At 44.1% G+C, this 18,603-nt stretch overlaps 1 protein-coding gene across 6 annotated transcripts in view; it reads right to left on the bottom strand.

Annotated features, from left to right (window-relative positions):
• The window catches only part of HECW2 (HECT, C2 and WW domain containing E3 ubiquitin protein ligase 2), a 299,050-nt gene that overhangs the window by 130,025 nt on the left and 150,422 nt on the right, over positions 1-18,603 (bottom strand). The gene's annotated exons all lie outside the window — the stretch shown is intronic.

Below are 18,603 nucleotides of genomic sequence, written 5' to 3'. Positions count from 1 at the left end.
TTAAGCGGGGTATGGGGACGTATGGAGCATGTACGTTATAGCCAGGCAACGTTAAGTGAAGCGACATTAAGCGGGGTATGCCTGTATATATCCCAATTCCAAAGAAAGGGGATCCCAGGGAAATGCAGTAATTATTGAACAATTGCCTTAATATCCCATGCAAGTAAAGTAATGCTCAAGATTCTACAACAAAGACTCTTACCATATATGGAGCAAGAAATGCCAGATGTCCAAGCTGGATTTAGAAAAGGTACCAGAGATCATATCGCAAACTTAAGTTGGATAATGGAACAGACCAAGGAATTTCAGAAGAAAATCACCCTGTGCTTTATAGATTACAGCAAAGCCTTTGATTGGGTAGATCATGAAAAACTATGGAATGCTTTAAAAGAAATGGGGGTGCCACAGCATCTGATTGTCCTGATATGCAATCTATACTCTGGACAAGAGGCTACTGTAAAGACAAAATAGTAGAAACCAATTGGTTCCCCATCGGAAAGGGTGGGAGACAGGGGTGTATTTTATCACCCTATTTGTTTAATCTATACGCAGAACATATCACACGGAAAGCAGGATTGGATCAAGATGAAGAAGGTGTGAAAACTGGAGGGAGAAATATCAATAATCTAAGATACGCAGACGATACCATACTACTAGCAGAAACCACTAATGATTTCAAACGAATGCTGTTGAAAGTTAAAGAGAAAAGCACAAAAGCAGGACTACAGCTGAACATCAAGAAGACTAAAGTAATGACAGCAGAAGATTTATGTAACTTTAAAGTTGACAATGAGGACATTGAACTTGTCAAGGATTATTAACCAAAATGGAGACCATCGTCAAGAAATCAGATGAAGGCTAGGACGGGGGATGGCAGCTGTGAGAGAACTAGAAAAGGTCCTCAAATGCAGAGATGTATCATTGGACACTAAAGTCAGGATCATTCAGACCATGGTATTTCCGATCTCTATGTATGGATGTGAAAGTTGGACAGTGAAAAAAGGGGATCAGAGAAAAATCAACACATTTGAAATGTGGTGTTGGAGGAGAGTTTTGCAGATACCATGGACCGTGAAAAAGACAAATCATTGTGTGTTAGAACAAATTAAACCACAACTATCATTAGAAGCAAAAATGACTGAGGTTATCATATTTTGGACACATAATGAGAAGACATGATTCACTGGAAAAGACCATAATGCTGGGAAAAACAGAAAGAAGTAGAAAAAGAGGAAGACCAAACAAGAGATGGATTGATTCCTAAGGGAAGCCACAGACCTGAATTTACAAAATCTGAACAGGGTGGTTTATAACAGATGCTATGGGAGGTTGCTGATTCATAGGGTCGCCATAAGTTGTAATCGACTTGAAGGCACATAACAAGTGTGTGTATATGTGTGGTGTGTGTGTGAACAGACGGCAGTTAATTGAGTTGATTAAAGTTGTTGGTGCTTGGCATTTATAGAGTCAGCCAGAAGAAAAAGATGTTAGCAAAGGTTCAGGGATAAAGAAGGAGGACGACGAAGACCTGGGAAGCAGGTGTAGTGACTTGGTGGCCGAAGACTTGCTGGGCATAACCGAATCACTTGGCTTAGGTTGAAGAGCCAAGGGGAGATCCTGTCTGCAGCATGGAGGAAAGAAGTGAGAAGCTGCTTGGAAAGTTGGCCTCTCTGGTGACTGGAAGGAGAACCAGACAAGAGGTTTCCAGGGCAGTACAGTAAGACAAATCTAAACATCTATATGTCAACAAAGGGTTTGAAAAAGAGGCTTCCAGCCAGGAGTGTAGCAAGACAATTTCATGGGGTTGGCAGAGAAACAAAATAGGGGGGAACAGAAGGGTTGGGGTATTGGTCACTACAAAAGAGGTTTGGGGGGGAAGTTTTCTTTATCATTCTTAGACAACGACAAAAATAAACCCCATTTTATGCATTTTAATTAGGATGATTTGTAAATGTTACAAAAAAGCAAATCAAATTAAAATACAGCACTTACCACATGCAAAATAGTTATGTAAACTAAATAACAATGACTAGGAAGTAAATGTATATTGTGCAAGTCATCCTACCATAATGATCTGAACTGTTAATAAAGTCTAATGCACCATGATTTATTTGCAAACTTGCAGAGGGTTCACTTGAAATTCCTTCAAATATGTTACTTTCAAAAGCCAAGATTACTAAGTTCGCTGCCTGAAGACAGCAGAAGAAGCCAGTGTGGCTTCACAACAAGCTTAGAGATGACCTGAAAACAAAAAACAACACATACAGGCAGTAGAAGGAAGGCCAGGCCACAAAGGAAGAGTATAGACGGAATTGCAGGAATGGAGCCAGGAAGGCTAAAACTGGGAATGAGCTGAGGTTAGCATGAGATGATAAAAGCAACAAAAAAGCTTTCTTCAGGTACCTCCATAGTAAAAGATAGAGAAAAGAAATGGTGGCATAGCTACTCAATGAGGATGTCAAAATGATAACAGATGACAAAGAAAAGGCAGAAGTGCTCAGTTCCTACTTTGGCTCAGTCTTCTCCCAAAAGAGAGTCTATGACCCTCCTGGCAAATGTGAAGTTGAAGGAGCAGGATTGAGCTTGAGATTGATAGACAAATGGTCAAGGAAAACCTAATTACTTTGAAAGAGTTCAAATCTGCAGGGCCCAATGAACTGCATCCTAGAGTATTGAAGACACTAGCTGAAGAACTCTCAGAACCACTGTCTATTATCTTTGCGAAATTGTGGAGGATGGGTGAAGTGCCGGATGACTGGAGGAGGGCTAGTGCTGTCCTTATCTTCAAAAAAGGCAAAAAGGAGGATCCTGGGAACTACTGACTAGTCAGTCTGACATCGATCCCTGGGAAAATTCTGGAGCCGATGATAAAGCGGTCACTCTCTAAGCACCTTGAAAACAATGCAGTGATTATCAAGAACAAATCCTGCCAGACTAACCTTATCTCATTTTTTGATCGGGTAACATCCCTTGTAGACTGTGGGAATGCTGTGGACATAATATATCTCGACTTCAGCAAAGCTTTTGACAAAGTGTCCCATGATATTCTGATTAGCAAACTAGCTACAGTGCCATGAAAACCCACAAATGTCACTGAGCTAAAGCAGTTCTGCATGGAGGAGTGGGCCAAAATTCCACCACAGTGTTGTGAGAGACTGATCAGGAACTACAGGAAGAGTTTGGTTGCAGTCATTGCTTCTAAAGGTGTCGTAACTAGGTTTGCGTCTAAGGGGGCAATTACTTTTTCACACAGGGGCAGAGGATGTTGCCTAACTTTCTTTAATAAATAAATGAAATAAGTATCAAAATTTTGTGTTGTTTGTTCACTCAGGTTCCCTTTTCTCTACTATTATATTTTAGTTCAAGATCTGGTAACATTCAGTGCCAAAAATATGCAACAATGCAGAAAATCAGACAAGGGGCAAATACTTTTTCACAGCATTGTAAATGTGGGCTGGATGGAACAACTATCAGGTGGAACCACAGTTGGATACAGAATCGTACTCAAAGAGTGCTTATCAATGGTTCCTTCTCAAACTGGGGGGCAGTAATGAGTGAGGTACTGCAGGGCTCAGTCCTGGGCCCAGTACTCTTCAACATTTTTATTAATAACATGGATGAGGAGGCGCACGGAATGCTTAACAAATTTGCAGATGATACATAATTGGGAGGGATAACAAGTAAATTTAAAGTGATCTTGATAGGCTAGGCATTGGGCTGAAAACAACAAAATAACATTTAGCAGGGATATGTGCAAATAATTTCTTGCATAGTATTGTCAAAATCAGCACTGTGTTTTAGTTGAGCTCTTTAGAAGACACAGACTATCTAGGCAACAAGAGATACAAGACATAAGTAATTGAAGAATGGCATCTCGCCACTTATAGAAGCTTCATTTCAAATGGCAAATCTTTCATTTTTATTTTAAAATCCAGGGATCATTTTCCTCCTACAAGGCACAAATTGCACATTGGGCATTCAAATACAATTCATCAGGATTTGTTAACTACATTAATTCAAGAATTGTTTTTTGAAAATAAACATTGATAGTACCTTTGCATAGCTTTCTACTTCTCTTTGAAATTAAAGATGAAGAATTTAAAAGTTAAGAGATTTGATCCAGAAACATGCAAGTAGAACTTGGTGCATCTTTACTGTAGCCTCCTGTGTTCCCCATGCTCCAGAAAAGTTACCCCTAAGGTAACTTAAAAAACTGCCTAATTCACACTTCCCAAAATAATGATAGCTATGCAGTGTGGTGTAGTGGTTAAGGTGTTGGACTATGACCTGGGAGACAAGGGTTCAAATCCCCACACAGCCATGAAGCTCACTGGGTGACCTTGGGCCAGTCACTGCCTCTCAGCCTCATGAAAACCCTATTCAGAGGGTCGCCATAAGTCAGAATCGACTTGAAGGCAGTACATTTCCTTTTTTAAAAAATTCGTACTTCTCTGAATCTTGAAATGCATGTCCCAATGATATAAAGAGTACAAAAATGTGAATATTAGGCAAAATGTGCTTTAAAATGCATATTTATCAGTGAAAATACCATACAAAAATGCATTACAGTAGGGGGAAATGCTTGCAAAAATGAGTATAATTAGGAAAAAATGAATATTAGGAGAAATTAATTTTCATGAAGAGTTTTTTTTCCTTTTTAATTGCAAACTGATGTGGAAACGGGGAACTGAAGACTGGGAAAAAGTGAAGCTGAAAGAAACCAAACTGACAGATTTGCCTATTGAAGATCAAGGGACCCACTGCAATGGGTGGGATGCAATACAGGGAGCTGCAGTGGAAAGGAACGGGCAGGAATCAGGCTCAGGCACTTTCTGCAAATACCTTCCATTCATGCTGAATCCAAGCAATCATTTCTGACAATCTTAAGGTAGGCAATACAAGGTATTTTTTTTAAAAGTCATATCACTTTTGCAAGCTATATAAGAACTGGTGATATTTGATGAATTAGTATTCAGCAAGGCTGTAGTAAATGGGGAGAATGAAAACATTTAGCATAAAATGTGGGCTGCTAGGAGAGCCGATATATTGGGGAGCAGTAATGAGCGAGGTACCGCAGGGCTCAGTCCTGGGCCCAGTGCTCTTCTACATTTTTATTAATAACTTGGATGAGGAGGCGCAGGGAATGCTTAAGAAATTTGCAGATGATACAAAATTGGGAGAGATAGCACGTATCCTAGGGGACAGATACAAAATTCAAAGTAATCTTGATAGGCTAGGCATTGGGCTGAAAACAACAAAATAACATTTAACAGGGATACGTGCAAATTTCTACACCTAGAAACTAGCTTCATTTGTCCTCCAAATTTGAGAAGGGAATACTTTATACAGAAGGTAGGACATATGAATGATATGAATGAAAAGTACCTCCTGTTCTTGTATCTATGTCATCATCATTTCTTGCATTTAGCCCTCACTTTATTCAAAACAATGCCTCAAAATGAGTAACAACTCCATAAAATACAAACAGCTAAAAATCAGTTACACACAGGGGAACAAAATACAATCTATTTATTTATTAAACTTGAATACCGCCCCATAGCCGAAGCTCTCTGGGCAGTTTACAATAACTAAAAACAAATACAATTTAAAATACATCTTTTAAAAAACAATTTAAAACACAATTTAAAAATTTAAAACAATATAGAAAACATGCTAAAAGAGGAAAGTCTTGACATGGTGCCGAAAAGATAACAGTGTTGGCGCCAGGCACACCTCGTCAAAAGATCATTCCATAATTAGGGGGCCACCACTGAGAAGGCCCTCTCCCTTGTTGCCATTCTCTGAGCTTCCCTTGGAGTAGGCAGCCGGAGGAGGGCCTTTGATCTTGAACACAGTGTACGGGTGGGTTCGTATCGGGAGAGGCGTTCCATCAGGTATTGTGGTCCCAAGCCATGTAAGGTTTTATAGGTCAAAACCAGCACCTTGAATCGAGCTTGGAAACTTACAGGCAGCCCGTGCAAGCGGGCCAGAATCGGTTTTATATGTTCGGACAGTCTGGTCCCTGTTACCAATCTGGCCAAAGCATTTTGCACAAGCTGCAGTTTCCAAACTGTCTTCAAAGGCAGCCCCACGTAGAGTGCATTGCAGTAATCTAATTTGGAGGTTACCAGAGCATGGACAACTGAAGCCAGGTTATCCCTGTCCAGATAGGGACATAGTTGGGCCACCAACCGAAGTTGGTAGAAGGCACTCCATGCCACTGAGGCTACCTGAGTCTCAAGTGACAGAGATGATTCTAGGAGAACCCCCAAGCTATGAACCTGCTCCTTCAGGGTTCCCACTCCCATCTCAGCCAGTCTCCCCAGAAGGATACCATGGTCGATGGTATTGAAAGCCGCTGAGAGATCAAGGAGAATCAACAGAGTCACACTCCCCCGTCTCTCTCCTGACAAAGGTCATCATACAGGGTGACCAAGGCTATTTCTGTGCCAAAACCAGGCCTGAAACCCGACTGAAATGGATCCAGATAATTTGGTCTCATCCAAGAGTGTCTGGAGCTGGCCTGCAACCACTCGTTCAAAGACCTTGCCCAGGAATGGAACATTTGCTACCGGCCTATAGTTATTAAGATTTTCTGGGTCCAGGGAGGGTCTCTTCAGGAGTGGTCTCACTACCGCCTCTTTCAGGCCGCCAGGGACCACCCCCTCTCGCAGAGAGGCATTAATCACCTCCCTGGCCCAGCCAGCTGTTCCATCCCTGCTAGCTTTTATTAGCCAAGAAGGGCAAGGATCCAGCACAGAAGTGGTTGCACGAATCTGTCCAAGCACCTTGTCAATGTCCTCAAGCTGCACCAACTGAAACTCATCCAAGAAATTGGGCAAGGCTGTGCTCTGGATACCTCGCTTGATTCACCTGCTATAACACTGGAGTTTAAGTCCTGGCGGATTTTATCCTGGAAGTGTCTAGCAAATTCATTACAGCGGGCCTCAGATGGTTATACCATATCCCTGGGGCCAGAGTGTAATAGTCCCCGGAAAATTCTGAAGAGCTCCACTGGGCGGCAGATTGATGATTTGATAGTGGCAGCAAAATATTGGTTTTTTGCTGCCCTTACTGCCCCTTAATACAGCTTACCATAGGCACTTACCAGTGTATAATTGCATCCACCAGGAGTTCATCTCCATCTGCACTCAAGCCGTCTCCTATATTGTTTCATCACTCTCAACTCTGGGGTATACCATGGAGCCGTACGAGCTCTACACAGGAGAGGACGCTCAGGAGCAATCATGTCAACCGCCCAGGTCATTTCTATATTCCACAGCTCGACCAGGGTTTCGACAGGAGTGCCAGCCCTATCAGCCGGAAAACTCCCCAGAGCTCTTTGGAAACCATCTGGATCCATTTGTCTCTGGGGGCGAACCAACTTAATAGGTCCCCCACCCTTGCAGAGGGGAAAAGCCGCTGTAAGTCTAAACTTCAGCAAGCAGTGATCTGTCCATGACAGAGGGACTGATGTAAGGCTCCCCACATTCAGATCACCAACTCCATGTCCAGTTGCAAAAACCAAATCTAGAGTATGCCCTGCTACATGTGTTGGGCCAATGGCATATTGGGGTAGTCCCATGGTTGTTATGGAGACCATGAAATCCTGAGCCACCCCGGATAAGGTGGCCTCGGCATGGATGCTGACATCCCCCAGAACCAACAGTCTGGGGGATCTCAACAGTACACCCGAGACCACCTCCTTCAGCTCAGCTAGGGAGTCTGTTGGGCAGTGGGGTGGGCGGTACACCAACAGAATCCTCAGTCTGTCCCGCTGACCCAACATAAGGTGCAAACACTCCAGACCAGTAGTCACATGGACAGGGTGCTTGCAGAGGGAGATGGATCTCCTATAGACCATAGCAACCCCCCCTCCCCGACCCTCAGGTCTACCCTGATGCTGGACCAGGTACCCTGGCGGGCATAGCTGGGAGAGACAGACTCCTCCCTGTTCACCCACCCAGGTCTCGGTTATATTACTTTATTTATCAAGACTGAATTCAAACAAAGGTCCTCTGCTTGGATATGGAAACAATGGGAAGGACTGAGCAAGCAAACCACTACCGCTTGGATTTTAATTCACTTATTGGAAAGCGTATCTAGAAAGCAAAGACTCTGCAGATCAAAAGTGTGACAGAAAAAGCAATAGTAATCTAAAAGAACAACTTGCCACATTCCCATCAAACATAAGCAGTGGAAATCCCCCAGCCTTTTTTTCTTGGCTCTTCTCTGCTGAATTACCATAGCCAAAAAGAGTTTGACATTTCAGGTAGATATATCACCTTTTCACTCTCTGCTCAGAGAATGGTAAGAGTGACACTTCCAGGCACCTCTGATGGCATCACTGCTGAAGTTCAAAGTCAGCCATCTTTTTAGCAGGTGACAGCCTGAGGGTGCCAGCCTATCACAACGGGGATCAAAGCACTGTATTTGGTAACTGTATCACTTTTTAAACTGACCCTTCACTTCCTCTGAGTTACACAATCTAAATACAATAGATTGTATTGGGGGACTTATTAAAATGGTCCGCCCCCGGAGACTAATGGATCCTGAAGGTTTTCAAAGGGCTCTGGGGGATTTTCCGGCTGATAGGACTGGCGCTCCTGCTGAAGCCCTGGTCGCTCTGTGGAATACGGAGATGACCCGGGCTGTAAACACGATCGCTCCTGCACGCCCTCTCCTGTGTAGAGCTCATACAGCTCCATGGTATACTCCGGAGCTGAGAGCGATGAAGCAAGATAGGAGGAGGCTTGAGCGGAAATGGAGACGAACTCCCGACGGATACAATTATGCGCTGGTTAGTGCTTCGACTAAGCTCTATGTAGGAGCAGTGAAGGCAGCTAAAAAACATCATTTTGCTGCCACTATTAAATCATCTCTTTGCCGCCCAGCGGAGCTCTTTCGAGTTGTCCGGGGGCTTCTCCATTCAAACCCTCCGGACACGGTGGAATCATCGGAGGCCCGCTGTAATCAGTTTGCCGATCACTTCCAGAATAAGATCTCATGTATCCGCCGGGACCTAGACTCTCAAGTTATAGCAGTAGATCCTAGTGAGGTGTCCGGAGCACAGTCTTGTCCTGTTTTGTTGGATGAGCTTCAGTTGGTTCAACTCGAGGACGTGGACAAGGTGCTTGGACAGGTACGTGCAACCACTTCGGTACTGGATCCTTGCCCCTCCTGGCTGATAAAAACTAGCAGGAATGGAACAGGTAGCTGTGCCAAGGAAGTGATAAATGCCTCTTTACGAGAGGGAGTGGTCCCGGGCTGTCTGAAAGAGGCAGTGGTGAGACCACTCCTGAAAAAGCCTTCCTTGGACCCAGACAATTTTAACAGCTACAGGCCAGTGGCGAATGTTCCATTCCTGGGCAAGGTCTTGGAACGGGTGGTTGCTGGCCAGCTCCAGGCGCTATTGGATGAAACTGATTATCTAGATCCATTTCAATCGGGTTTTAGGCCCGGTTTTGGCACTGAGACAGCCTTGGTCGCCCTGTACGATGACCTATGTCGGGAAAGAGACAGAGGGAGTGTAACTCTGTTGATTCTCCTTGATCTCTCAGCGGCTTTTGATACCATCGACCATGGTATCCTTCTGGAGAGGCTCGCGGAGTTGGGAGTTGGAGGTACTGCTTGGCAGTGGTTCCGCTCCTACTTGGCGGGTCGTCTCCAGAAGGTAGTGCTTGGGGAACATTGCTCGACACCGCGGGCTCTCCAATATGGGGTCCCGCAGGGGTCAGTTTTGTCCCCCCTGCTTTTTAATATCTACATGAAGCCGTTGGGAGAGGTCATCAGGAGTTTTGGAGTGCGTTGTCATCAGTATGCTGATGACACGCAGCTCTACTTCTCCTTTTCATCTTCTTCAGGTGAGGCTGTCGATTTGCTGAACCGTTGCCTGGCCTCGACAATGGAGTGGATGAGAGTTAACAAACTGAAGCTCAATCCAGACAAGACTGAGATGCTGTTGGTGGACGGGTTCTCTGATCGGATGGTGGATATATACCCTGTCCTGGACGGGGTTACACTCCCCCTAAAGGACCGGGTTCGTAGTCTGGGAGTCTTTTTAGACTCTTCCCTCTCACTTGAGGCTCAAGTAGCCTCGGTGGTTAGGAATGCGTTTTACCAACTTCGGTTGGTAGCCCAGCTACGTCCCTATTTGAGTAAAGAGGACCTTACATCAGTGGTACATGCTCTGGTAACCTCACGTTTGGATTACTGTAATGCGCTTTACGTAGGGCTACCTTTGAAGACAGTTCGGAAGCTACAGCTAGTGCAAAATGCGGCGGCCAGATTGCTGACAAGGACCAAGCGGTCCGAGCATATAACACCTGTTCTGGCCAGCTTGCACTGGTTGCCAATATGTTTCCGGGCTAGATTCAAAGTGTTGGTATTAACCTATAAAGCCTTATACGGTGCGGGACCACGATACCTTGCGGAACGCCTCTTCCGATATGAACCGGCCCGTGCACTACGTTCTGCTACGAAGGCCCTCCTCCGGGTTCCAACTCACAGGGAGGCCCGGAGGGTGATGACAAGATCTAGGGCCTTCTCAGTGGTGGCCCCCGAACTATGGAACAGTCTCCCTGAGGAAGTACGCCTGGCGCCGACTCTGCTTTCCTTCCGGCGCCAGGTCAAAACCTTCCTATTCTCTGAAGCATTTTAAGTTACATTGATCTAATTTTAAAAATGTTTATTGTATTGTTGATTGTATTTTAATATTATTTTGTTATTCATTGTATTTTTATACTATTTTATGTTCACCGCCCAGAGAGCTATCGCTAGTCGGGCGGTATATAAATTTAATAAATAAATAAAATAAATAATACAAAATCGAGCGCCTAAAGGGCAGGATTCCGTGCGTCATGGTTACAAGTAGTGGTCCAGAGGCGGCCAGTTGCAATCCGGTCTGTTGGGATCGGTTTCAGCCTCTTCTCTCTGATGAAGTGGACAAGGTGCTCTCTACTGTGAAACCAACCACTTGCTTGCTTGATCCTTGCCCTTCATGGCTCGTCATGAGCTGTAAAGAGAGTCTGGGCAAAGGGATCCAGGCAATGGTAAATGCATCCTTGGAGAAGGGTGCAATGCCATTAGCCCTCAAGGAGGCTGTGATAAAACCTATTTTGAAAAAGCCCTCCTTGGATCCCCAAGATTTAAACAACTTTCGCCCAGTCTCCAATTTACCATTCTTGGGCAAGGTGATTGAGCGTGTGGTGGTAAAGCAGCTACAGACACACTTGGAGGAAGCAGATTATTTAGATCCTTTCCAGTCGGGCTTCAGGACTGGACACGGAACTGAAACAGCCTTGGTCGCTCTGGTGGATGATATGAGGAGGGCGTTGGATAGGGGAGAACATACCTTCCTCGTCCTCCTGGACCTCTCAGCGGCTTTCGATACCGTCGACCACGGTATCCTGTTGAATCGCCTGGAGGGATTGGGAATAGGAGGCACTGTTTTACAGTGGTTCCGTTCCTATCTCTCTGGTAGATATCAACGGGTAGTGTTGGGGGATGAGATTTCAGACCCTTGACCCCTCAACTGTGGTGTGCCACAGGGTTCTATCCTCTCCCCCATGCTATTTAACATTTATATGAAACCGCTGGGAGCCATCATCAGGAGTTTTGGGCTGCAGTGCCATCAATATGCGGATGACACGCAGCTCTATCTCTCATTTAAATCCTCACCAGAGTTGGCTGTGGATACCTTGTCCAAGTGCCTGGAGTCCATAAGTGGATGGATGGGAGAAAACAGGCTGAAGCTGAACCCCGATAAGACCGAGGTGTTACTGGTGGGGGACAAGAGAAGGTTGGGTGATTTTGACCTGATACTTAATGGGGTGAGCTTGCCCCTGAAGGACCAGGTCCGCAGTCTCGGGGTCATCTTGGACTCCCAGCTGTCTATGGAGGCTCAGGTTTCTGCAGTGAGCTGGGCAGCCTGGTACCAGCTTCATCTGGTACAGAGACTGCGACCCTATCTTCCCATACATCTGCTCCCACGAGTGATACATGCCCTGATCTCCTCTCGATTAGACTACTGTAATGCGCTCTATGTGGGGTTACCCTTGAAGACGGTCCAGAAACTCCAGCTGGTACAAAATGCGGCGGTGTGCTTAATAAAGCAGACCCGCCGCCGTGATCATATCACCCCAGTGTTGATTGAATTACACTGGTTGCCAGTTGTATACCGGGCCCAATTCAAGGTGTTGGTTTTAACCTTTAAAACCCTATACGGTTCCGGCCCAGTTTATCTGAAGGAATGCCTCCAGTATCACAAAATATGCCGCCAAACAAGATCAGCCTCACAGGACCATCTCTCGGTCCCACCGACGAAGACAGCTAGGTTGGTGCGGACCAGGGAGAGGGCTTTTTCGATCGTGGCCCCCACCCTCTGGAACTTACTTCCCTTTGACCTTTGGCATGCCCCCTCCCTGTTGACTTTTCGCCGAGCCTTGAAGACCTGGCTCTTTAGGCAGGCCTATGGGATCTCTGGGGTGGGCTAGATTTTATACTGTATTAGCGTAGGATGGTCTGTTAGATGAGATGTTATGATGTTAATATTATGATGATTATGTATATGTTGAGATTGTATTTTATATTGTACGTCGCCCAGAGTGTCCGTTCGGTCGGACAGATGGGCGTCTGATAAATACAATTTTATTATTATTTTATTATATTATCATATGTGTAGCACATTTACATATATATTTAGATTTTGGGTTGGCACCTCCCTCTCTTCTCCAACACATTTGAATATGTTCAGAATAGATGCAATAATAATAATAATAATAATAATAAATAAACTGATTAATTATTAATTAAAGAAATTAAAGGATTTTAAAAACTTTTTTTGTTATGCTTGTTTTTGCATGTCCTGGCATATGGTTTTTCCCTTTGTAATAGGGAAAAATATGAAGTGTGTGTCTTCCTAGGTTAACCTCAGTTTTCTGTGATATTTTGATTTGTACGATTAGAACACTGGGGCAAGTGGGGGGTGTACCTCAGTGGTGCGGCATCTGCTTTGCATGCAGAAAGCCCAAGTTTTAATCCCCAACATCTACCGGTAGGGCTGGGAGAAATCCTAGTCTGAAATCCTGAAGATCCACTGCCAGTCAGTGTAAATAATACTGAGCTACAAGGACATGGTATGGACATTGGCAGCTTCCTATGCTCCTATGAGTGGTACAATGGATTGACAGTTATTTGTGATAGGATAAGGATGAACTGCAGAGTGGGTGAACTGAACTTTATGGAGATGCCAATGAGGGTGCTCTTATGGAGCAAAAGCTTAAATATATTGGTGGCCTACTATTGTATTGTATTGTATTGTATTGTATTGTATTGTATTGTACTGTAAACATGCCATGAGCTAAACCAAGGGATGGAGACAGTGTTACTCTAGTGTTCACTATAGCATACATAAATTCTTTTGTCTTCAGCCAGAACTGTGGGCCTTCATGCTCCAGTTCAGGAGAGTTACTGTATTCTGCTGTCTGTGCCACTCATACTACATGCTGAAGTTTGCCAGCTATGTCTCAGTGTGTGTGTGTGCAAAATTATCCTTGAGGAGAGCAGAGCCTATGAAAACTCCATTATGTGGATGAAAAGTAGAACGTCCTATCTTCACCATTCATCCTCACCATTTGCTTTCTCTTGCCCAACACCTCCTAGTTTCCACTCCAAGAATCAGGACAGGTGATTTCAAAGTGCTTGTGTCTGAATCGCTAATACGCTATTCTGAATGAAAAGAGGAAAAAAACTATCAACACACATATATATATTCAATAATAGGCAAAAAAATCTTGAGGTTTAAGAACATACCAACAAATATTTCTATCAAGCTTTTAAAAAGCAGGGAAGTCACGCAGCTATAGTGAATGCACCAGGGGAGCAAGAGATCTGACCTCCTCTCTGAGATATTGTACTGCCCTACACATTTGTCAACATGCAAACACAATTTGGGTTAGTCTTTCACAGTCCAATCCACTGCCTGTGTAGCTTGGAAGAACTTGGTAACATGTGCCTCTGAGCATATGGTGAGTGGTGGTAACACCTGCAATCAGGATTGCATCTCCAAAAATGGAGAATTCGATTTTTGTATGTTTGTTGGTGTTCTTACTTTGTTTCTTTTCTGTGTTACTACTGTTTTTACAGAGAACCTAACCTAGAAAATTCTATATCGCTCATTATTCATCCTAGAAATCTGTGTCAAATTTATTTTTATTAATTTCAAAGCCTTTTTATTGGTCAATGTTATATAATAGTAAGACTGCTTTTTGTGTTTCAAACTATAGGCTATATTCTATTTTTGTTTGGGGTGCATTAACAGTTGAATCTGAAACTGCAGTTTGATGTGAAATCAGACTGATTACAATATGTTGCTACAAGCAATGAATCTAGCTGTTGGAAAAAACAAACTTGGCCTGCCCAAGATGTATGTGTTCAGCCTGCTATGCTTAAGCTACTCCACTTGAGGAAGGGTGGGCATAGTCAATTAAAAACATAGAGCACACCTAGAAATTTCCTATAATATATTTCACCTCCCACTGTTTTATCTTGTGCAAACTGAGATACTCCTCATGTCCACTGAAGACTTTTCTGCAGAATAGCCAGTGCCATTATTCCACAATTGTTTTTGGAGGGTTTTTTAGTGTAAATTATGCAAAGTGTTGCTGTACTTCACATATTCACAGAAACGGAAGCAAAAGAAAATCATTTACTATAGGAAACTTCACAAAAATTGCAAAGTAAATCAAATATATTTAAAGTGACTATCTGAACTATATCAACTGTCTTCATATTGCAGCTTGCACCCTGTTAATACAAGATGAGCTTGTATTGAACACATGTTTTGTTTCTGTTATTTGGGCTGATTGTAGGTGTTGCCACCCCTCATCATATGCTCAGAGGTACATGTTACCCAATTCTTCCAAGCTACACAGGAAATGGATTGGACTGTGAAAGACCAACCCAATTTTGACCAATTTGTAGGGCAGTATAATATTGCAAAGAGGAGGTCAGGTTTCCTGCTCCCCTGGTGCATTCACTATAGCTGCCCAATTTCCCTGCTTTTTAAAGTTTGATAAAAAATATATGTTGGCTATAAGTATGTTCTTAAACTGCAACGGTTTTTTTGCCTATTAGTGAATTTCTCTGCTTTTAATCTGGGAGGTAAGGAATGGGATCCTGTGCAAATTTGCTAGATGGGTTGATTATTTGCATGCTTCTTGAGTTCAATGAGATTTACTCCCCTGCCATTATGCTTAGGATAGGTGAAACTGACTATGAGGGAGGGGGAGGGGAGGAGGATGAGCAGGGTGTGAGGCGTCCTTCCCTGGCTCTCCCTGTCAGGTTCCTACCTGCTCGTAGTTACTGCCTGTCTCTAGGCACCACCAGGGACTCCACCAGTCCGGACCGCAGTCTCTTATGGTTTCTCTCCCCGCTCTAGCACAGATCTCAACAGATCCCCCTGCTAGGCAACCACCAGTAACGTCCCAATACTAGTATTCCCAGAGACTCTGAATACTGGTATTGTTATTCTGTTCACCACTGCCACCATTTGTTACAGTTCCCCTTCAGCCTTGGTCATTACCTTACCCTCCCTTCTGGTCTGTGAAACCCCAGCCAAGGATCAGGCCTTTGGTAAACCAAATTAAGTATTTATTACAGATAACAAAGCTAACAAGATTAACAAGATTTCTTCTTAAGGCACATAAGCATATGGTTTTACTTAATACTAATCCGAACTCCACCTCCCTCCTGGCAAACAACTCTCTAAACCCCACCAAGCAACCCACTCAGTTCTCTTCTCTCCCCCCGATTCCACTCTCACTCTTCCTTTTATACATTCAGCCATTTTAAACACTCAGCCAATCATCTTGCATTCTACTGCCCATTCACTCCCCCTCCTCTTTCACTCCACTTACCATGTATCTTCTAAAACAACAACACTTACCATATATACATTAATATAGGAACATCACACAGGGGGAGGAGGGAGGGGAAGGGGAGGAAGAGGGCAGGTTTGATCATTTGCATGGTTATCGAGTTCAGTGGGATTTACTCCTGTGCAGTCATGCTTATGATAGATTAAACTGACCACAGGGGAGGAAGAGAAGAGGGAGGGATGGAGTGGGCAGGGAAGGAAGAGGGGAGAGGAGAGGTGAAGGGCAGGTCTGATCATTTGCATGCTTATTGAATTCAATGGGATTTACTCCCATGTAATCATACTTAGGATAGGTAAAACTGACCATGGGGATAGAGGAGAAAGGGGGAGGGGAAATGAAAGGGAGGGAGGGGGGAGGGAATTGGAAGGGGGTAGGGGCAGAAGAGGCAAAGGAAAGGGGAGGAGAGGGGCAAAAGAGAGGAGATAGAAGGGAGGAGGTGGGGAGGGCAGGTTTGATCATTTGCATGCTTGTTGAGTTCAGTGGGATTTACTCTTGTACAATCATGCTTTAGGATAGGTGAAAGTGACCTGGGGGAGGGGCAGGGAGGGCAGAGTAGGGGGAAGGGGGAGCGAAGGGTAGGAAGGGCAGGTGTAGGGATGACGGGGGAAAGAGGGGATGAGATTGGGTGGGTAGGCACTGGGCAGAGTGGAAGCCCCTTTCCTTTCCAAAAGGAAAACACAGTGAACAGTATCATTGTTTTTCAGGGTTTCTCCCAACTTTGTATTCTACAGAAGACACTTGAAGTCTCCCACCCAAATTTAAACCAAAGCTGTCCCTGGCCACATCCACACCAGACCTTTATTTCACTTTAGACTGTCATGGCTTCCCCCAAAGAATCCTGGGAAGTGTAGTTTGTGAAGGGTGTTGAGAGTAGCTAGGAGACACCCTATTCCCTTCACAGAGCTACAATCCCCAGAACAGGGACTGACTGTTAAACCACTCTGGTCACTGGAGCTCTGTCAGGAAAACAGGACAGGATTTTCCTAACAACTCTCAGCATCCTTCACAAACTACACTTCCCAGGATTCGTTGGGGGACGTCATGACTGTTTAAAGTGGAATCAAAGTCTGGTGTTGATCAGCCAAGCCAAACAGATGTTAGTCTGGCTTTTAGAACACTGACAGCTGATTCTGACTGGGCATGGCTGCGCTATCATACAGCCCAGTGTTAAATTTCTTAAATTAATTAAAAATCAGCCATGCATTTTTTAAACATTTAAACTGAAGAAGATAAAAGTCAGAGTATGGGGTCCGGTCAGTAATAAAATTACAGGTATTCTGTGAACATGGCTGATTTTTAATTAATTTCAACAAATTATGAGACCGCTGACAGAAAGAAGTCCAATGGGTCTGGATTTCTTTTCTTGTTTTACACTTTGAACTCTCGATTCTCTCTGAGTGTTTTGTGTGTCACCATGAAAACTTAGAGGGTTGTCAAGCAAGCATTTCTGAGTTCAAGGTTTTGTTTTGAAATGAGTTTATGGGAAGCATCAGAATGGCATGGTAGGTATTTTCAATTTAACATTGTGAACTGTGAAAACCACTCTCGTGGCTGTATAATAATTTTGCTTAATCTGATGCTTTTGTGGGTGCAGATCTTGGATTTTAAGACTGGGCCAGATTACTTTTTCTGTTCCCTTCCTCAATGCCTACATGATATTGTAGCTGGCCCTTGAAGGTTGCTATGGTGACATGGCAGCTCTACCACTGCTGCCAGCATCTTAAATAGGCTCAGCTGTGTCAGCACACAATGCACACCCACGCACCATCACCCAAGATAGCAGTGGGGCTGTGTTGAAGCCCCTGCCACCATCCCAGGAGATGGCAAGCATATGCACACAGCGTGCTGCTGCAGTAACACAGGAAGTGGAGTGGCCAGCCCATGCTGGCAGTGGTGGGGGTGTTGCCTGGGAGGGTGGCTCCCACTCCATGACCTATGCCAGCATTGGGCCACAGGCTCTGTGACCCAATGCTAGTGCAGATCGTGGAGCAGCAGCTACACCCACCTAGCCCCAGCAGCATGGCCCCCTCTTAGCCACAGGGGTCCTTGGCCAGTGCGCAACCTAGCCATCCACTGACACTGGGTCTGCCTTTCCTGCCAGAGAAATCAATGATTCTATAGCACGAGGAACTTTGAGTGATGGATACTGTCAATCTGCTTATAGCTCTCACCACCACCAAAAATAGTAGCATTCATTACTTGAAAGCAAATTAATTTCTGAAGCTACCCCTTGAAGTTTTTGAAATGTTTGATGTGACACAGTTTGGTCTTTGCTATTTTGCTGTCTGTCTCAGAGCTTGTCTCTGTCACCATCTACAGAATTTCAGATAAACCATTTTATTTGTCCCCCAAATAATCTAACACCGAACACAATTTTCTATACGACAGAAAAATGAATTGCAAAGATCAGTTGCTTTACATAACTAAAAATTGGATTCAGCTGTTTGCATTTTAACTAAGGTTTTCATCTCTCTAGTCTTTCAAGTCCAACATATAGCTTTCCCTAACACCCCTAGGAGGCTCAGAAGTGCCTAGGTTCCTCTAACACTTTATTCTTCTTCCCAAATTGGCAGCTAATAAATTTATTAACGTTTTGTTTTTTTAAGTTGCAGAGCATTCAACCTGATGATCATGGGAGATTTGAGCTGATGGTTGTATGAAAAAC

Source organism: Rhineura floridana, chromosome 2 (genome assembly GCF_030035675.1).
Source record: "Rhineura floridana isolate rRhiFlo1 chromosome 2, rRhiFlo1.hap2, whole genome shotgun sequence".
NCBI lineage: Eukaryota > Metazoa > Chordata > Lepidosauria > Squamata > Rhineuridae > Rhineura > Rhineura floridana.
This window is presented reverse-complemented; position numbering and strand designations above follow the sequence as displayed.